The sequence below is a fragment of the Cyprinodon tularosa genome, unplaced genomic scaffold (assembly GCF_016077235.1).
Source record: "Cyprinodon tularosa strain WSP-4 unplaced genomic scaffold, ASM1607723v1 ctg86, whole genome shotgun sequence".
Taxonomy (NCBI): domain Eukaryota; kingdom Metazoa; phylum Chordata; class Actinopteri; order Cyprinodontiformes; family Cyprinodontidae; genus Cyprinodon; species Cyprinodon tularosa.
The window spans coordinates 133,744-155,715 of record NW_024039629.1 but is presented as its reverse complement, the minus strand read 5'-3'; the positions used below and the strand labels follow the sequence as shown (position 1 = coordinate 155,715).

General features: G+C 40.4%; 1 protein-coding gene across 1 annotated transcript in view; it reads left to right on the top strand.

Annotated features, from left to right (window-relative positions):
• numbl (NUMB like endocytic adaptor protein) overlaps positions 1 to 21,972 on the top strand; it is a 111,627-nt gene that overhangs the window by 25,616 nt on the left and 64,039 nt on the right. The window lies entirely within an intron of this gene.

Here is a 21,972-nt window from a genome sequence, read left to right as displayed (position 1 = left end):
GTCTGAGCTGTTACATTCTTACACACCCTCCCGTTCCCTTAGGTCAGCTGATCAGTTGCTTCTGAGGGTCCCAAAGACAAAAGGCAAGCTCAGAGGGACCGTGCTTTTTCTGTGGCAGCTACTAAGCTATCGAATGATCTGCCTTTGAGCATAAGACGGGCCTCTTCTCTTGCTATTTTTAAGTCCCTTCTTAAGACTCACCTTTTTTTCCTTGGCTTTTGGCACAATTTGAGAGGTTTCACTTTGTTTTATTCTGTTTGTATACTGATATGTTTTTATACTCTATCTTTTATATTTTATAATTGCATTGTATTTTATGATTGTGTACAGCATTTTGGTCCTGTCCGGTGTATAAAGTGCTTCATAAATAAAGTTGGTATGGTAGGATGGCTGCGGCTGATAGAGATGTTTAGAAGAACAGATATAAATGGCTGCAAAGCAGAACAACAACCTAAACGAGTTCTTTTGTGGACTGTCTTCTTCTACAAAATGTTCACTGGAAGAGTCAGTGCAGACTCTCTACTCCAGTCTGTGTTTGCGTGTTTATATACCATCCATCCATGATTTTACTCAGAACATACAGAGCCAACCAGAGGAACCCTTCACTCATCTGCAGACCTGCTTTAAAGCATATATGTTCTTTCTGCCTAAACAATTCAGCTCTTATACCACAAAGCCTCATGTGGGTTCAGAATCAGGCGTAACAGAAGCTGCTTTAGGTTGGTTCTGTGAATGTTTTATTCAGCTTCCAGGTGCGCAGCCTGCATTATGCATCTGACGGCTAGTGATGAGAACTAGTAAGAAAAGTCAGCTTAAGATGCTGGTTTCTTTCTCTCTGCCCTTCCTGATCTCGGGAGACTAGTTCTGATGGACAGGGCTCCAGCCCACAGAGCAGCTGTATGTACCTCGCCTGCCTGTGAAGTACAGGGCTGTTTATGCATGCTGTTTGGATAGTCGTGCCCCACAATAATAATCTCAGCCCCACTGTTGCCTTATCCCCATTTTACCTTGTTTAAATAATAAGTAACTGTGTGATAAGGATGTGCGCACTCCCATGTTTTGTGGGAGAAAGATGTTCCGAAGCACAGTGAGAAAAATGCTCCGCATGCATTATGTATACTATTTTACTATCTTATTATAAAGCACTCCGAGGGGCTCGGGGCTGATTTCTTTCAACACTTGGAGTCAGTAGGAATCCTGCTGCTCACAAGTCTGTTTTTCTGCACTGCTGAACCTGCAAAAAGAAAAGAAAAGGTTATGAGATACAATTTTTTTCCTCTAGCAAGTTTGTAAAATGTTTGTCTATGTGCTTTGCATCCTGTAATGTGTCATCCATTCACTAATATCTAAATGATTAATGGTCTACAAAACAATGTTAGCGATGCTCTATGAACGAACTATGACTCTTCAAATGAAGAAAACAAGAAGAAAACAAGCTTAAAAACACTGACATCAGGGTTACTGGAATCAAGGAAGAAACTTTGATCAATTCAGTACGTTGCTCCATACATTCAAAATGAAAAGAGCACAGTGCAACAACAAACCTGCCAAGTCCTTCCTTACTTGAGGTGGCTGCATCATACTGATGGGATGCTTGTTTAAAAGCAGGGAAATGTAAGCTCATTAGAGTTGGAGCTAGAATAGAAGCTTTTCACAGAACAAAAACCTGAAAACGTACAGTCAGAGCTACAGTGAAACAGGTCAGATCAAAGTAAGTTTATGTACTTGGATGGCCCAGTCAAAATCCAGACCTTAATCCTTTTGTGAATCCTCCGCATAACTTTGAAATTTACGTTTACAGATGCTGTCTAACTAACCTGTGACTAAGCTTGTTCCTCTCGGCCTACAGTAGTATGGTCATCTATCACCCAACATGCACTAAAAACCTGAAATCTTTGGATGTAAGGAGACAAGATAAGATAAGATAGACTTTACTGATCTCACTGTGGAGAAATGTACTTGTCACATCGGCTCAAAAGTTTAAAAGAAGGGGCCAAAAGGAGGAAAAGGTGCATGGGGTGTGTACAGTGCATTCACATCTATATATATAGCAGCTGAAGTCTCTTAGTTATTGTACAAATATAACTAATGTGCAACCACGATTTAATAGCTGATCTGAAAATTAATCTGAAAATGTTCAAGTTGTTGAACTATTTAATTATTCTAAAAGCTAAAGTAATGATGACACCATAAAGCCAGGTAAGAGTAAATAACCTAAAGTCCAAAGAGGATCTCAGTGATTAATGCCGCAGAGCCTTTAGGATCTACTTTCTTTTTATGATTTTATGATTTAAATTTTGGTTGACAAAACCGGATTATTTTATGAAGAGATGGATAAATCTTTACTTCTTTACTTGGTTCCGCTTTACTAAAATAAAAATGCACCAATTGTAGAAAATAGGCCGCCTAAGCACAAAGCGTGCTGAGAAGGTATGTGCTGCTGAAAAGCGTACCTCGCTTCCATCTGTAAGCCATAAATCTTCCTGTTTGTGAATCTTTTTTAGCCTCTAAGTAGGTCTGCATTCACTAATACAATCTGTCCCCATTTAATATTAACACTACTAACCCTGCAGTAGAAAAATATACTTCTCTCTCATTAGAAATACAGTGCAGAGTGCTGAGGTATGAGGGATGCAGAGGTTCTAAAGCATCACACTACAAGCGGTCGCGTCCCACATTAACACACAGCTCTACCAGTTTGGCAGCAGGCCTACATGTATTGCTTCAGGGACTTCCCTGCTTTTCTAATTGGCCTCGTCGCCTGGGCTTAGCTGGAAGATGTTATTGCATTCTGCAGTTTTGCAAAATTTGAATCATGCAAAAAGAGACGGTTGCATTGTTTTGTCTCAACTTCTGACTCTTCTTATGTAAACCGTTTTTTCCCCCCATTCCTTGTCTGCTGCCAGTTAGTTTCTCAGAAGGCAGATGTAGGAACAGATACCAAAGGTAGCTGGTTGAAAATAAAATAAGATTTCTTCCTCTCCTCTGCTCCATGAGGAACAATCTAATGTAGTCTGTTAAAAAATGTTCTGTCCCCAAATCAAACATTTCTTTGGCTTTAATCCTCTCTCTTGTGGTTACATGAGCTACAGCAGATTCGCTGTTACTAGCTACAAGCAGCAAAAAACCCAAGAACGGAGCTTGAATCGATTAGCCCGTGGATGCGCTTGATTTAGTGACGCGATGCTGCTTGCATCAGAGGCGAGGCAGCTTCTCTGTTCTTTGTATGAATCTGTGCTAGTTGGTGCTGATCTGCTGTCAGATCCAAGGACCCCTAATGAAGAAAGCAGCATCAACGGAGGCGCTTGATGTGTGAGTCAGCCTTATTTCCAAATGGGTTGATTTGGGAAATATGAGACACGCTCTCCGGAAAACAGACGACTTTTAAAGATGATGAGGAGAACAATTCGTCTCTCAGAGTCACTATTTTTATAATATATTGTATAACTTTAGAGTCAACTATTGGCTAAACTTGAGCTATATTGAATAATTTTTGGGGTCAATATTAATCACTTGGATGGTAGTTATGCTCCATGCAGGCTGCCCTTCTCAAAAACGTTCTTATGTTACTTGAGAGGGTCAATCTGTCGCTAAAATAGTCACGTGACCCAGAGCGCCGCTTTACGGCAGTCCTAGCTACTTTTAAACATACATTTATTTGGCAACAAAATAGATATGACACTTGAAATTATCAGATATAGTTTTTGTTCTCTGATATAGGATTTAATCTAGACGTTGGCTGTTGTTTAGTGACAGTGCAGTGTTGCTATTGGCCTCTAGGGGGAGCTGAACCTTACATTAAAGGTATAATGCCCTAACCTGACTCCGCCAGATGGATTTGCTCCGCATATCCATCTGGAAACCTTCCGTTGAAGTAATTTTGGGAAGGGGGGAAAATACTGGTTAGCTGATTAGCCTATGTGGGTGATAGACGGGCCAAATAAACCAATCAGATCAATGAAGCATATGACGTACTAACAGAGCGACGACGAAAACAAAACCACAAGCCAGGCTACTCTTGCCGAAACCAGTCGGGAGAAGAGCAAAAACATCTTTTCCTCTGAGAAAAGCCTCCAGAGCAGTGTTTTGCTCTTCTTTCAGTGAAGAAATACTCTGTAATTCTGATAAAACTTGCTCGATAGCCACGCTAACGCTAGTTTCATCGGCTGAAGCCGCCATGTTCTTTAGACTGAACTGTCGCGCTTCTCGTTGCGTCACACCTCAAAGCCAACGCTGATTGGACGTTCGTTTGGTGAACGGCTCCAAATTTTATTTAACGGAGAGTCTCCAGACTGATCTGGGAGTGAAACCTTGAAAGCTTGCGTGATCAGGATGGTCTCACGAGGCTAATAGTGCCCCTAGCTGCTATAAATACACAATGCTTCTTTAAGATATGGGCTGTGTCCAAACATCCGCCCTAATCCCTATATAGGGCAGTATATAGTGATTACGCCATTTTAAATTAATTTAGTGGATGAAAAAGTAGTGGTCTCGAAATTTCCCACAATGCACCTTGAAAAGCAGTGTGCATCCACGGTCACTATATGGGCAGGTATATCCCAGAATGCCTTGCGAGAGCTCTCCTCGCAAAGCATCATGGGATATGTTGTGGCAGTGACAAATAACAAAGATGGTGCAGGCACTGTGTCGGGAGGCGGAGTTACGTGACCACCAGGGAGCGAATAGTAGTGATCACCCGTCTGAACAGACATTTAGTTCACTATAAAGTCCACTATATAGTCCCCTTTTTATATAGTGACTGAGGGATTTAAGGTTTACGGCAGACGTTCGGACACAGCCTTGGAGTTTTTCAAAGCCAACATTTTCACCCTACAGTGCCTTGCTAAAATATTCACATCCCTAAATGTTTTCTTTTTTTCTGCATTATTACAACCTCAAACAATTGCATCTTTGCAGCATTTTACCACACATGTATGTAGTAGACTAACACATAACATGAGACATACTGGATGTAAATGAAGAGGTAAACAAAGAAGTGATTTATTAATGTTTTTATGTTGATAAAAATATGAAAAGTAAAGTGTAGATATGTGTTAAACCTTTTAGTGAGTGCCCTACTTTGACACTTTTCACTTTCACTACCTTTCGCTGCATTCACAGCTCAGCCAAGTTGGATGTTTTTTAAACAGTCATTTTCAAACCTTATCGCAGACACCAAGTTAGACTGTGACATGCTTTGATCTAAACCACTTCATTGTATCTCTGAGTTTATGTTCTCCTGGTTGAAGGTGAACGTCTGCTGCAGTCTTTCCTTTTGAGAGCTTATAAAAGGTTTTATTCTAGGATTTCCTTCTCTCATACTTGCATGCATGTTCCCATCAACACTTACCAGCCTCCTTGTCACTTCAATAAAAACGTTCAGAATGAAGTGCATTCATATGTTTCCTCCCTTACATGTCTCGGTACAAAATTGAACAGGATTTATCCAAGCTTTTTGTTCATGTCTGTCGTTCTTGAAAGGATTGATCTATAAAGTGCTCAAACTTACGGTCAAAACTTCTACAGGCTATCTTCCAGAGTTACCAGGAAGCTCTTGGCTGCTTCTACGATTGACTCTATCATTCCCCTGGGTCGTTCGATTAAGTAGCTAGCCATTTATTCAAGGTTGTTTTAAAAACATATTTTCAGATGTCAGACTGGAGCAAAGCTTTGTGAGATGTTTTAAATCAAACACAAATTTGACTTATTAACTAATTATATGACTTCTGAAGATAAGTGGGTGCACAGGGTTTTTATTCAGGGGTATTGGAGTAAAGAGGGATGGACTTAACAGTACTAACAGAGTACACTGAATTGTCTTTTTGGATATCTTTGGAATTGTAGCGATGGTTGCCTCTGATGTCACTGGATGCTTGTCCAGACGCGTGCTTGAGAAGCATAGTGATGCATAGCTAAGGGGTGTTTCCCTGCAAAGAGACCCTGTTACGGAGTAATCAGGGAGACAACTGTCCCACTAGTGACAGATGGTCCTGTGTGTGTGTTTCTGTTTAAATTAAGGAATCTTTCATTGGGGCGGGGGGCAGAATTTTGGGAGGAAAAGGAGGTGGATAGCGGTGAGGAGAGGTCAGCGGAGGCACAGCTGGTAAGACCCTCAGTCTAACCAGCTGCTGCTTCAAAAGAGCCCGTCAACAGCCTGCCTGCCTGGACTGACATGTCTGCCCCTTTATTACCCCCCCGCAGCTCTCCCGTTGGTGTGTCCCCCTACAGACTTAGCCCAGCTGTCCCAAGCATCTGTCCCTCCGCCCCTAACACAATGCGCTCTGACCCCCACAAAACGGAGCTACACTTACAAACAAGGAAGCGTGTTCTTATGAGTGCAGATATAAACACGGGCACCTGGAGATTACCCTCTAGTTCTGGGCTTAATGCGATAAGCCACATCAAAGGTGTCCCAGGAGGTGGGATGTATGCAATTGTCCCCTGTTGGAGCAAAGAGGCCCCTCAGGCTGATGACCAAACAGCTGGGTCTGGGCCGTTTGGTTTAATGTTTGCTCATGGGCATCAGTATTATCATCTGCCAATGTATCTCCATCTGCATCAGGCGCAGTTTCAGGGAGCTTCCAATTCAGCACAACATCTGTGTCCTTATCAAGGTTGAGCGATAGATAATTATTGACCTCTCTCACTATCTACATTTGAAAGCAGATTGTACGCACTCTGTAAGAGCATGAAAAATAAAATAAAGTAAATATTTTCCCTCTGACTTTGAGGCAGGGGGCACGAAATCATGAAAAAGCACCTTTGCTAATTGTCTAAATAACAAAATGGACAAATTTGTAGAAAGTCCTTAGGATGTTTTCACCCTTCTGTTAATTCAAAACACGATTACATTGAGGCACATAAAACATAAGCAAGTTTTCTGAGAGTTTTTGACCTCAACAAGTCTGGCTCAACCTTCTCAGAAGAAATTAGATGGATGGATGAAATCCATCCATTTTCCATCAAGCTTTATCCCAGCTTGGGGTGCTGTCTATGGGCAAGAGACACCATGGATAGGTCAACAAAAATTCATTTTTGTCCAAATTCATCATCTTTAGAAGTTGTGGAAAGCTTGCAAGATTAAGAACCTTATTAAAACTGTGAATTACCCGGCTAATGGCATCAGTTGTGGAAATGTGTTTGAGCAGGGAAATCTAGTGCAGGCATCTTTAATTCTTGTCCTTTTGGTTCGGTGTCTTTCACCTCTTAGATGTATCTCTGCTCCAACAGTCCTGAGTCAATTGATCAGGTCATTAGAAGGACTCCGGAGAACTTGACTGCATATCGAGGTGGTAATTCAGCCATTTAATTCAGTTAAGTAGAAGCAGAGGCACATTTAAAAGGTGCAGGACTTTGAGGACTGGAGAAGAGCCCTGGACTCTTGTATGGGACAAGCCTCATAAGGACGAAACAATCCGAAGTCATCAACCGGGAGGTTAAAACTTCGGCACATATGGTTCTTCCGAATGGCATTATGCATACAGCCAAAACACTTTCAAAGTGATTACCAAAGTTAATGTTTCATGGGGGCCTATAAAAAATTATATAAATGTCATAAAGACTTTTTTGCAGAGCTAAAAGGATGGAACAGAGGGATGATCCAGCAAGCTCCAGTTTGTTTGTGTTTGTTAGCTTCCCCTATATTTAGGGATCACCACAGTAAATCATTACAACTTGCTCATCCACTAAACAATGCTTACACACAAAACACCCTTCCTGACACAAACAGGATTTTAACACAGGTCTCCTACACTACAGTTAAAGACTTAAACACCTCCACTACATTGCATATTTTGCCAATGGGCAAAAATAACTTTCAGAGACCCAAACTATATGTGTTGTTGTTCAGCTTTTAACAGGTAACTCATCTCCATTCATATAAGTAGTAGTATTCACTGTAAGATGCATATTTGCTAAGAAAGTCAGAGGTGATTATGTGTGTTTAAGGCAAAACCAAGTACTGAAATGTTTCATATTAAGACAAATACCTGACTTGGAGGAACCATTTACTACTCCCATGAAAAAAAACTTTAGCCCTAGTAAATAAGCCATGTGAACACAATGGGGTTTTTCTTTCTTGTCTTGTCTTTATTCCTGTTGTGTTTTTTTTTCATGCACAATGCAATGGCTAATGAAAATACATGAATTGAAAAGAGATTTCTGAGTTTAACGTTTTTAAAACATATCAGTCTCCATTGTTATGTACAGAGGAAAACTGAATCTTCCTGTATGGGGAAGCTTATTCGCATGCACAGCAGGACTTATTAATGGTGCCATTTTGAGTAGGAAGTGTTCTTACTTATATGCATATTGTTGAGTTTGAAATGACAGTCTAACAGTGCAGGGAAATTACTTTTTTTTTTTTAGGTTTTTCCTAATACTGGTTTCATCCATCCATCCATCCATCCATCTTCCTCCGCTTATCCGGGGTCGGGTCGCGGGGGCAGCAGCTTAAGAAGGGAGGCCCAGATTTCCCCCTTCCCCAGCCACTTCTTCCAGCTCTTCGGGAGGAACCCCAAGGCGTTCCCAGGCCAGCCGAGAAACATAGTCTCTCCAGCGTGTCCTGGGTCTTCCCCGGGGCCTCCCCCCGGTGGGACGTGCCCGGAACACCTCACCAGGGAGGCGTCCAGGAGGCATCCTAAACAGATGCCCAAGCCACCTCAACTGGCTCCTCTCGACGTGGAGGAGCAGCGGCTCTACTCCGAGTCCCTCCCGGATGACCAAGCTTCTCACCCTATCTCTAAGGGAGAGCCCAGCCACCCTACGGAGGAAACCCATTTCGGCCGCTTGTATCCGCGATCTTGTTATTTCGGTCATGACCCAGAGTTCATGACCATAGATGAGGGTAGGAACGTAGATCGACCGGTAAATCGAGAGCTTCGCTTTTTGACTCAGCTCTCTCTTCACCACGACGGACCGGTACAGCGCCCGCTATATAATACTGGTTTCATGGATATCATAATCAAAATGCTGTATTGCAGATAACAGAAATTATAAAAAAAAAAAAAAAAAAAAAAAAATGCAGTTTTCAGATAAATTATTGTCATATGCACTCACCTTAGACCATTAGCTGGACTATTTAATTTGTTTTTCTTGCTGGAAAATTCCTCCGGGCTACAATCTGATTTCACATGGACAAAAATAAAAATCTGTTGTAAATTCAATTGAATTTTTATTTATGTGTCTAACGAGGTACAAGTGCAACAAAGGAGATTCCCAGTATGCAGAGATGTAATTATAGAAACAAGCTGGTATATAAGTCAAATAAGGAAAGAGATTCTTTTCGACATGGCTCCACAAAACGCAACAATTTGACCAATTTAGCCCTCTGATGCAGGTTAGTGTTTAATATTTTGTTTTAGCTTGTCAGTACACTAATATTTTGTGAAAGAATTTTGGTCCTGAAAGTACTATTAAATTCTAAATATTGAAGTAGCAGTAAAAAGTACCATTAGTCCCCTTCACAAAACAATTTCAGCCCTTATGATGACATTTCTGTGCTTTCTCAAAGGGTGGACAGAGTGTCAAAATCAACCCAAGCGAGGTAGTGATGTATGAGATGACAACTTGGTTTGCTGTTCAAGTAAATAGTTCATCGACTAGCTGGCTGCAGGATTTAAAGCAAAAACCCACCGTGATGTTGAAGAGTGGGTCAGGTGGGCACTGGGCAGACATGTATGAGACATAATGGATGTCAGTTTATGTCTATAACAGTTTATCCAAAATGAAAACCAAGTCATGACAGGACATCAGAAGAAAGACAGACAATGCATAAAGAAATAAATGCCTTGGATTGTTCACTGGTCATATTCTTTGATGCCCAACTGTTGTGAAAAAAATATGTAATTTATGATTGGTACAGTTTTTAGCAATGTTGTCTTGGAGCAAGGAGTTCCTTTGTTCAGTTCCTTGCCTGGGGTCTTTCTCAACAGTTGTTTGCGTGTTCTCCCTGTGCATCTTAAGGGCAGATTATACTTCTGCATCCGCACACATCAAACATCGGTTGGGTCTGGTTGTGGACCAGTTCTGCTGATATGCTTCTGCACCATCGGTCTGGACTTTCTAGGGATGCACAGCAGTTTCCCGCCAATGTGCAAGGGGAAGCCTATTCGAGAACTCACGCGAACTTCGGCGGATGGTTACGAAAACTCTGGCGGTGCCGGTGGAAGTGTTTATCTCCCAAAACAACAATGGCGCTTCTGCAAAATATCATGGTCACGGAGATAGATATAGAGTTGCTAGACATCAAAGAGGAACAGGTTTTGTTAATGGAGCAAACCTCCTCGATTAACCTTTCGTCGTAGTTGTCCATTGTAGTTGTTCCTTGGGTTTTAAAAATGGCGCGCCCCGGCACCGGATCGAGAAGGACGACCACACAGACAGCCGGAAAGGCAAACCACAGACCAATCACTGCTGCTTTTTGTCTGCGCACTTCTGCTTGAGGTCTGTGCAGGTTTGTGACTGTCCGATGCGTAGTCAGGATTTTTTTTAGGTGCGCGACGCTGGTTGCAGAACCTCTGTGCGGGCGGCGTGGTCGCGCACAGAGACAGATTTGACGGATGCAGAGGCTATGCTGAGATAATGAGGTTAAATACGTTACCCAAGAATAAAGCCCATACTTTATTTATGTTTCCTGAGTTTAGTAATGAACAGAAACACAGAAAGGTATCCCTGCTGCTTTGTAATCTTCACCCAGTTACCAGCTGGTAAATTACACAAAAACTAAAGTGAGCTTTTTTTTATTTCTTATTCTGTTTTACCTTGGACTCAAAAACATGCTTAAGGACTTTATCTTCTGGGTCATTTTTGGGGCATTTGCTTCACTCTATTCAACAGGCTGAATTAATTATTCATGTGAAGTGTGAATTTATTGTTCTTAAATCATAAAAGCTAGCAAATGAACATTGCAATGATATATTTGTAATGTTTGTTTTGCCTTAAATAATGGATTTAAAACGAGTCGTAGCATTCACAGCCAACCCTGCAGACTCTCTCTTTGCACCTAATTTGTTTTTTTATGGTGCCAAGTTGAGTTTATTTTATGTCTCTCCCGGGGCTTCAATAACACATGAAGAATGTGACATTAATGGATGACTTGTTTCAAACAGAGTTCATAAAACTGTGAAAGGACGTCAGACAGCACTTGCTTTGTAGTGGCAGTAATACTGAAATGTCAGTGTAGGAATTGTCCAGGCTAGCATTTTAGGTCACTCAAGATGTAAAAAAACACCAACAAATAAGACAAACTTGCAGGTTGTTAAGGTTTGTCATAAAAAATTGGGGTAGGTGTCATAAACAATGTAGAGTTAAACACTTTAAATGTTCTGTGGTGACCTTTGATTCTAAAATTAAAGCTTTGACTGATGATTTATTTCCACGAAGAAAAGATCTGATTCATTAGAATCTTTAAAATTAAGATGAATTTTCAGTTCACTTCTTGCCGCCCCACATGTTTAAACGACTAAAATCCTTCAAGCTGGAACATGACCTCAGGGCCACCCAGGCTTCACCTCACCCTCTGTGCCGGGGTGCCACGCCCTCCCTCTCCCAGCGCCATTGTTCCCTCGATGACAAGGCCCACGTGCCCCCCATTCAGCATCCTGGTGGGGGGTGGGCGGACTCTTTGTCTGGCTGCCATTGTCCCAGACACACGCTTCTATTTGATGGACACACGTGCTGACAAAAGAGAAAGGGAGCGCAGGAGGAGGAGGGGCCACCACTGGCCATTATCCTCGGTGGTGGCGGCGGTGAAAAGACGAGACGCGCTGACCATCTGTGGTGCATGTCTGCAATCTGTATTGGCAGGGGAGGGGGGACTGCACGCTCATGCAGCCATGCTTCTCACTTTCAGAATTTCCCCTTTTGTTGAGACACACGTCACCGGGGCACACGGTGCCAAATGAGGTGGCTTCCCTTTGCTCCTAATCCGACGTTGTTTTACTTTCAAGTTAGACTTGGACCTGGAGACAGATTGGATCGGACGAAGAAGTGTCTGTAATGCCTTCAATCATCTCTCTTTTCCTTTTCTCCTCTGGTGCTCCTCAGCTCTGTTTCAAAGTGGCCATTGTTGAGAGGCTGTTTTCTAGTAACAGGCCTAAACACCAATCCACTTGTCTTTGTCCTCTGCCTCCTTCTCAAGGCTGATCTCTCTGCCATAGAGCCTTCATTTTACCGGTGTTTACTCTTTACAATCTCTTAACTTCCCTCTTTTCCGCAGGAAAACTGGTGCGCTCAAGACTGAATGCCCCCACATCTCTCTAGAAATCCTAATAGGATGTTTTTACTAAAAAGAAATAGGAACTGATCTTGTTTTGTTTAGCAAGTATCTTCTTTGTCACGCTGAACCATATATTGATTGCAAGATCAGTTTGTGCTGAACCGCAATGACAAAGCACTGTTTAATGACATATTTGTGGGGCTGTTATAATTCAGCTGCCATGCGTTAAAGCCCTGCCCGCTTTGGCTTTCAGAGAGAAGCTTTTGCATCTCACAATGAGCACTCATGGCTGCAGCAGAGTCAAGCAAATGCAGAATTTCAGCTGTAAATTTGCATGTTTTTGGAGTCGGATACAAAAAAAGAGGGAAAGGAAGGCTGAAGGAAAGGTGACATTAGTAAAAAATTGTGTTGTTTTCTTCCCTACTTCTCCACCACCGCTCTACCAGTCACGCTTCACTCTCCATCAGTCTGTAGGGCATTTTTCCACTCAGGAAGTTTTCTCATGCATTTTTACGAGTTTTTTGAAAGCCTACTCCTTCCGTTTACTGATTTCATTTTTTTTTTTAAGCCAACTTTGTTTCCTTTCATCTAGCAAAATGTGTCCAATCAGTTGCGCTCGTCATATTTTCGCCACTCCGCCGTTTAAGCCCATGTATTCTGCTCAGTAAGTGTATCGACCCCCCCTTCAGCAGTCCACAGCAGGCCAGTGCTGCAGCGCCACCACAATCCATGGCTGGATTTATAAAACCGTTTCCTCTTCCACGTGTTTGCCTGGGCTTTTAGTGCCGGTCGATGAGACACGACCACCCTGTGAAGGTCATCCCGTCTCCCCTCTCCACAGAAACCAGAGCTCCCAATCGGCAGCGAAGCAGGCCACATTAATGACCCACATCAAGGCTGGTCTTTCTTTTAAGTGCTTTTTGCTATAAATTAAAACTCATTTAAAAAGATTATCCCTTATAGCAAGAGCAGATGTTGCTGTAAGGATTGCTATGATGTAAAACTGGATGAAGAACTGGAGGAGTTACCAGTTCTTGTTGCACACGGGTAAAAAGACCAGCATAATAACAGAAGATAGACATACAGATCAAGCCTGTTGTAGAAACTATTCTTAATTAGGGCCAATGTTAAGATACTGAATATTTTCAATCCTTGTCAAGTTTTGTTTTCAAGCGCTGAACAGGAGAACATGGAGTTATCTTCGACATGCCAGGAATAAATCGATGGAACACAGAGCTGAAGCTTTTCAGACAGGAAGCCAGACGCGGCCGCGGCCGCTTGTTAGTAGCTTTAAAAGCACTATTGATTTCAGATTTTTGGGGCCTTGTAGTGTTTTTTTCCTTAACATGCATAAATACCCCTTATGCATGACAGCATTGTAGTGACAGTCAGCACATGATATGCTCGTGGATGCCTGCAGCACGCTAAGCACCTTTTAGAAAGTTAGTCAGAAGATTGGGTTAAAGGAAGAAAGAAGGGAAAGAGGAAAAACTCTGGCTGTCTGGATTGGAGGTCAGAGGCTAAAGTGACCTGGATCATGGAGATCAGCCACAGCTGGTCTGATACCATGAGGCTGATGCTCCGGTTATCCAGCAGGGACGCTGCTGCACAGGCAACAAGACCTCTCATTTTCCCTCCTCTCCTCTCTAAATAACCCAGAAAAGTCAGAGTAAAGCCCGACATTATGATGTCCACTGATTGAACTGTGGATATACAGTATCTGTAGGATAGATCCAACACTTAAATAAATTAAGGGGACATGTTTTTGGTTTGCAGCTGCTTTAATGTAAAAATGCTCCCACTTGGATCCTCATTTATATTTTGTTATTTCACTTTAATAAATTCCAATGTATTTTTGTAGTATTGCATTAGATAGAATAAATAAGATGCAATTAACTGTGAGAAGTGAAATAAGTAAAATCCCTGTTTTTTAAATGTTTTTACAGAAAAAATTCTGATAGGGATGAAATTCCCTCCCACAGAAAGACTTTACAGTAACTTTAAGAACCACTTTCTGCTGCAATTAAAGGTGTAAGTTTTATGGTTTAGCTTTTAACCTGCTTGGTAGTTATACACTACACAAATGTTCAGCTAATAATATAGCTGAACCTCAGGCACTTAGCATGGGGAGCACATGGCACTCGTCAAACCACAAACAGCTCTTAATTTAGCTTTCCTTCAATAGTGGCTTTCTTTGTCACTCCTACTCAAAGGTCAAATATGTTGAGTGTTAAATGAATAATTAAAATGTTAACAAATTGTTTAATCTAAACTGTGGATCATTCCACTATTTAGATGGTTAGGTATATCTTGGATTTTAGTAGTGCTGTAATACTTTTTCTTTTTGATATGATGGTTTCAAAAGTTTTTAATAAGATAAAAAAAAAAAAAAAATATATATATATATATATATATATATATATATATATATATATATATATATATATATATATATATATATATATATATATATATATATATATATATATATATACATACTCGAAACACGTCCAGGAAACAAACAGCCAGACAGATAAGCTCCAAGCCAGCACCCATGTCAGATTTTGAAAGAGAGCACATACAGTTAGTCACAGTCAGAGAAACAGGACTAGACTGAAAAACAGGCCAAGCTCCAACATTTATAAACAAGAAGGTAGAGCCACAGTAGGGCCAAGGTAAAGCTAACATATGTAAATATATATATATATATATATATATATATATATATATATATATATATATATATATATATATATATTTGGGCTGCAACTAACAATTATTTTGCAAGTTGATACATTTTTTTTTTTTTGATTAATCGATTAATAATCACCTTTTCCATTTGAGGAGTACTGGATAGAGTTTATTGACAAACGGAAACAATTTTTATCTTAAATGCAAAATGTTTACATATTTTTGTTTTATAACTTTGGTATAATTGCTGCTCTGTTTGTTCTGTCAGCTAAAGGCATGTTTTCTCTGAACTCCAGTTAACGATTGATTACTAAAATAGTTAACGATCTCACGATTTAAGGTCTTACGATTTATTGATTTCAAAAATCAATAAATCAATAATAATAATAATAAATCAATCACGATTAATTATATATATATATATTCTCCTTTTGATTTTATTCATGTGTAAATGTATTTAGAATATGTATTAGAATGACAGGAATGTATTCAAACAGACACCAGATGTTTCAGATTTTTCACCTGAGTCTTGGTAACAGGGGTGGAGCTAGAGGGGGGACTTCATGAAATATGACGTCCACCCCATCCCAGGTGATTGACATGTTGGAGCGTCAGATTGCTTCTGTACATTAATTGTGAAAGTGTCATAATCCTGCCCTTTGTGAACTTTTTGAGTTTTCATTTACATTTTAATTCATGTCATTCTCTTTTCTTGATAACTGTTTCTTTTTCATTTTGTGTCATTGTAATTGTTTTCTAGCCTAGTAAACTAGCCCCACCCACCAGCGGCCAAAATTTTTGCCTGCAAGTTGGTCTAGCCTCGATCAATGCCCCAGGCCCTAGAACTGGCTGGCCAATCACAGCGCAGAGATCTGTTTTGAATTTCTGGATGCCAAGCCGGCGGGGTTTTGAGGGCGTGACGACAAAACTGCATGACGCTGGATAAAAGACAACAAGAAAGGAAGGCAACAACTATTGAACAGTGAAATGCACTGCGGCAGCAGCAGCTTTCAATGCAGCGCTCCATTGAAAGTTAAAAGTTCTCTTTCTGTTGCTGTTGTTCATTAAAAGTACATTTTAGGATAATTTGAGGCAAGAATATTATACTTTAAAGCGTCACTATATGGTCCATTTACCGATTTAATGTGTAATAAAAAAAAACTATTTCTGAAGTTGAGAGGTCTGCGGCAGCCAGCGGAGCTCCGAGGCTAACGGCAGCCAGGGCTAACAGCTGCCAGCATGCAGTGGCCCTCTCTCGGCATGGTTGTGTGTGAAGGACCACTGGCTCAAATGGTGATCTTTGACTCAGCTTTGGAATTAGTGTTGGAAGGATTAGACTTGAGGTTTTAGTTGAAACGTGAGCAGGAAGAGGCTCTGCGCTCATTCATTTTTAAGAAGGAGGTATTCGCTGTTTTACTGACAGGCTGTTTGTTTACACTCCCCCACCAGCTTTCTGTCGCACTTAGTATGTCACAGTCAGTTGCGTTCATTGGATAGAGCGTTGACCAATAGGCACAGACATGGTTGTTTGGGGCCAGACTAAATTCCACATTAATCTCATATTTAGTCTGGTTTATCAGGCTAGTTGTTTTCTAGTAATTTTTAAGCAGTGTTGTGATTCTGTGTTACTCTCTGTTGCCCACTTGTGCCAGTTTCCTTTCCCCTTGGCTCCCTTCTAGCTACTTTTATCCTCACCTGCTCCATGTCAGCTCATTAGCCCTTTCTTTGTTCTGTCCCCCATATATACACCACCTCTGCAGGTCCTGTTTGCTGGTTTCTTGTTGCTTCATTGCTTGCTCCACGTGTGTTTTTTTTTTTTCGACCTGGTGTCTCCTGGTTTTTTGGCTTCTTATTTTGTTCCTGGATTTTGGCCTTTTTTGCCTCTGTTGCCCCTGGAAATTCAATTAAATCAGTGAAGCTTATCTCAGCCTCTGCCTTGAGTCCTCTAAAACCTCCACACAAGAATGCAAAAGAATAACCACTCAAGTAAAAGGTCAAGAATTTAGATGAACATTTTATTAAAATACAAGAGAACCTGCCAGTTCAAAATGCTACTCAAAAGTAACAAATGAACCAAGCAAAATGCAACTTCAGTGAAAGTTGCTTAGTTCCTCCTTCTGGTTAATTTCTTAAAGGAAAATAGGGAGATGTTGACTTTAAGCTTTTAATAATTAAGTAATGGTTACAATAAATAAGAATTTACGGTAATATAAATCTTAAACAAATAAAATATAACAAATGTTGCACCAACTACGGATATGGTAACATTATTTGTATTCTTGTTATATTGTTTGTAAATGGGAAATTGCAAACATAAATTGTATCACCATCACAAGATTTGCTTAAATTAATTTTCATACTAGAAACTAAAATTGCAAAAGAATGGGGGAAATTCATAACAATGTCTCCCTCTGCCCCCACAACTAAAAAATGCCTTAATAATCTTCCATTTTTTGTTTCTATTTTAAAGAATCTGTGTTTCTAATGTACAAAAACGACAGACAAAATAAAAAATAAGTGAGTTGCAGAATTGCAGTGCCTCATTCCTCCATGGGACTTTGGGAGATAAAAAGGTGTGAGGCAAGTTCTTTCACGTTGTTTTTCTGTGAAATGTTTGTGCAGAAAAAACAAAGCATTGAGGAGTTCACTCTTTTTTTAAATTTGGATGTGGATCTAAGAGCTGATTGATATTGTAGTTGTGAGTTAAAACCTGTAAGAGAGCAGCGGTATTGCAGTGTTAGAGGTGTGCGGTACGCGGGCCGTGAAATGAAGCCCTCATGTTTACTTTGTTTTCAGTGTAATTACAAAGCGGCTTCTAGGGCGCCCTTAAGCCCATTATTATATCTTATACTGTACATAAATATGTTAGCGGATGATTAGAGGAATGACTCTGGCTTCTTTCATCCACTATTTTGCTCTTCTTATCTGATCTCACCTCCATAAAAAAAGGTCTGTTTACAGTTGTTTATTTTTTTTAGTCATTTCTCTTCCTTTATTTTATTTTTCTGTTTCTTTTGTCCTCAATATGTATTTCCTACAATCTTGTGTTTAGGTTTGGAAAAAAAAAAAAGGAAAAATAGGAACATGTTGGTTGCCATGACATCTGGTTGCTATGCAGCAGCCGAGTCTTCACTGGTCCTTGCATGTGTTTGTGTGCACTGTAGCGTGATAGAGTAAGGTGCCACGCAGAGAAGGGACAAGGATATGAGAGCTGCTGCTGCTGATGCATGTTTAGCTTCTCTATGTGACGTTTGGGTCACAGAACCTAAACCAGCCTGTGTTCTGTCTTAAACTACACGCTGTGTGATGGTCTGTAGGGAGGTTTTGGTCAGGATAATGGAGATATAGGAAGATGTAGAGTCACAGGAGGGACAGAGACAGAGAGAAAAGGGAAAAAGAGCAGTATTGATTAGAGGGATGGACAGGTCAGGTTAAGTCAGGTTACTGCGGTGGACTTGGCCTTGCTCTTAGACAACTCTTCAATCCTGCTGATTGTAACAGGATGAAAAAGGCAGATCTTTTGAGCCGGTCCAGCCTTGCACATTGCATCACGGTAAATCTATAATAAAGTTTTCTTTATTGGGGTTTTATGTGATGGAGCGAGTTTGAATTTAAAGAAAGATTCAACTTTATTTAACAAAAAAGTCTGAAAAGGTAGAATTCCAATTCTGCTCCCCAGAGCCAACAATGATTTTTTTTCCTAGGGACTGAATTTTCTTTCAACTCTTCTTGCAAAAAAAAAAGCCCAGATCAGTCATATGAGATGGAGAATCGGACTTAGGTCTGGACTTTGACTGGACCGTCCTTAGACATGGCTTTTGCAAAACAGCAAACAGGAGTTTTCCCACAATTATGTATGATACATTATAGTCATAGCTACAAATTTTTGATCAAAATGATAGATTTTTCAAAAACAATTCATCAAAACATAATTAATACAACAAAGTATTAGTTTTACTGAAGAATATGGTATACGAATTGTGATTTTTAAAGATCCAAAATATATCAATATTTACTTCTGTTTAGAACACAACCTTGACAAAAGGATTATGCAATAAAAAAAAGACTAATACAGGTTTTGTAAGCAGATGCCCATTATTTTGACATCAGTCTAGCCGATCTCCAAAATTTGCTGCCGACTTTTTTAGGCGGATACTGCTCCTTTTTTGTCCAATATGACATAGGAGTGTCATCACCTGCACTTCACACGCCTCGAGATTATGGGAAGTGCGAGGTGTTGCCAGATCCTAGCAGTTCCATGACGGTGCTAAAAGAATGACGCCTTCCCAGTGATTTTTAAAATTAAAGCTAAACAAGGGAGAATACAGCTCAAGCTTTTGAGCGTTGGTGCCCACTTAAGGAAGCAAAGGGTTTCCAAAGTAAGGTCAGAAGAGGTTGATGCTATTCTTCCAAACAATGAGGTTAAATATTTGATTTGGCTTCTAGCACTAGCATTAGCTGACCTGGCAACTGGCTTGCAATGCACAGAATGAGAACTGGCGAGCAGAAGAGCACCACTTACTGGTCTGGATAAGTTAAAGTTCTAGCTATCACCTTCACAAATAGGAGTCATTGTTACAGATTCTGCCAGCTGTGCTCTGAACATCAGTGCTGATTACTGTTTCATTTGTGTACCTTGAAAGGCAACGTACAGAGGTCCTTCTGCAGATTTTTTAATTTTGTTTTGAACTTCTCGGGTTTGCAGAATAAGAAGTTTGATGCTGACTTGAAAAAAATATTGGGGTTTTCCCTGCCAAAACCTTGAGAGGGCGAGAATATTCCAGTGTGCTGTTTATCTGTATCACAGAGTCAGATTGAAAAATGTCCAAATGTGTGTCTGCTTACAGTTTCAGTTTTTTCTTAATGAACTGATGCCCCATTCTTACCAGAATCCCTGTTTAATGTCAGTAAATTACAAAGGGCTAATCCCTTGCTGCTCGCCACACACATACATAATCATGTTTAGAGAGCATTCTTAAACCATTCGGGATGATATAGCAGATTATGACATAGTAAAGTGGTTGGATTTCCACATTCCATCCTTGGCTTGGTCTCTGTAACAACAGGAACAACAAAGCAGTGTTTACTGATTGTGTAAACCTGATCTTGTGGGTTTGGATCTATCCCTGTTCATATTGAGAGAAGTGGAAAAAGCACAGCCAGAGATGGAGATCTTTGGAAGCAGATCTTTCCATTGTGTTAATAGATCGTCGCTAGTGTTTATTGCAATATAGCTGGAGCCTGTTTGCACACAGCTTATAAATGTGTCCATTTGGATCAAAAGTCTCCAGTATAACAGCTTTTTAATCAAAGGCCTGTTGCTGGGATGCACGTATCAGGCTATTTGTGACTGAAACCTAATTTAAGTTTAAGTGTTAAAAAAAGACACCATGAATAAAGTATTCATAACTTTATTTACCTTGACAAAAACACCAGTACCATCAGAAGAAAGATAAGTGCAGACCATAATAGTGACACCGCCATGTTTTACTGTGGCTGAAAGGCTTTTTCATTTTTCATGTTCATTACTTAAAAGCTCAGTTATGGTTTTTGTCAGACTACTACACATTTTTTAAAAAGGTTTCTGAATATTTTAGTTGACGTTGGATGTTTTCTTTGGAAAATAAACTTCAAAAGGGGTCTGGTTGCAGACCTGCACTGTCAGGACCCAGAACTGCTTTGTCAGGAACCAGAGCTGCAGTGTCAGGACCAAGAGCTTTACTATTAGGACCCAGAGCTGCACTGTTAGGAGCCAAAGCTGCACCGTTAGGACCCAGAGCTGCACTGTCAGAACCCAGAGCTGCCCTGTTAGGAACCAGAGCTGCAGTGTCAGGACCCAGAGCTGCACTGTTAGGAGCCAAAGCTGCACCGTTAGGAACCAGAGCTGCACTGTCAGGACCCAGGGCTACATTGTCAGGACCCAGAGCTGCACTTTGAGGTCTCCTGTGCTGTTAGAACTGCAAGTTTATTTACAGACTTTAACTGTAAGTAAAGTAAAAGCAAAGTTAATTCAAAGCCTTTCTAGAGCAAAAGCTAGCGTGGATAAACTCACCATGAAGCTAGCTTCCTTCCATAAACAATTGTTGTTATGCTGGAAATTTCGCTCCTAACCAAACTCCTATCATAATAATAGATATGTTCTACATAGAAATAAGTCTCTGTATTTGGATCACTGTATGGTAAAGGGCATTTGGTCTGTAACACATTTTCTAAACAACAATGGAGGATGGCTGTCCTATGAGGATTTTTGCTTACTGTATAATTTAAACTGCTCCGAAGACTTTGAATGCAACTTCTGGAATAAACATCCGGTCCTGACAGTGCAGGAGACCCCATTTTGCAGGTCTGCAATGAAGTGTTCTGACAGTGCAGGTCTGCAGCCAGACTCTCCTGTAAACTTCTGCCTTTTACTGAAAAAATATATAGTTTATACATAATTATTTTATAAATTTGTACACACCCAAAACATAATTTCAGGGTTTTGATGCCAACAGAAATGCATCAGTAGAAATAGTAGGATCCAGTCAGGTAAGGAGCTCAGATTTTATCCATGATGGAGCTGAGAAATGGCTTCTTCTCTTACAAACACCACGGGAGCATAGAAAATAGAAAAAACAGCCAATTTAACATTTACATCATACAATTATAGGGGAGTATAGGGGATAGGGGAGTGTTGGCCTAGTGGGTTAGAGCAGTGCTTGTGCTATGAGAAGGTAGCAAGTACCTGGTTCGGTCACCACAGACTGTACTCTGGGTCCCTGGTGAAACCTTTGACCCCAAACTGCTTCCCAGGTGCCACACAACGGCAGCCCACTGCTCCCCAAGGGGATGGGTTAAATGCAGAGAGTGAATTTCCTCATTGTGGGACAATAAAGGGATTTACTTTACTTTTCTTTTTACATAAATCCCATAAAAAAAAAATAATTGTACGTTTTGAATTGAAATATTAAGATAAACTGTAACTATATTTATTAATCCTTTATTATCTGAAAATGTATTTGCAAATCCTATTTCTAAAATGATATTTATATTTGTGGAGCAGCAATGTTTGGTTTCACAGATTT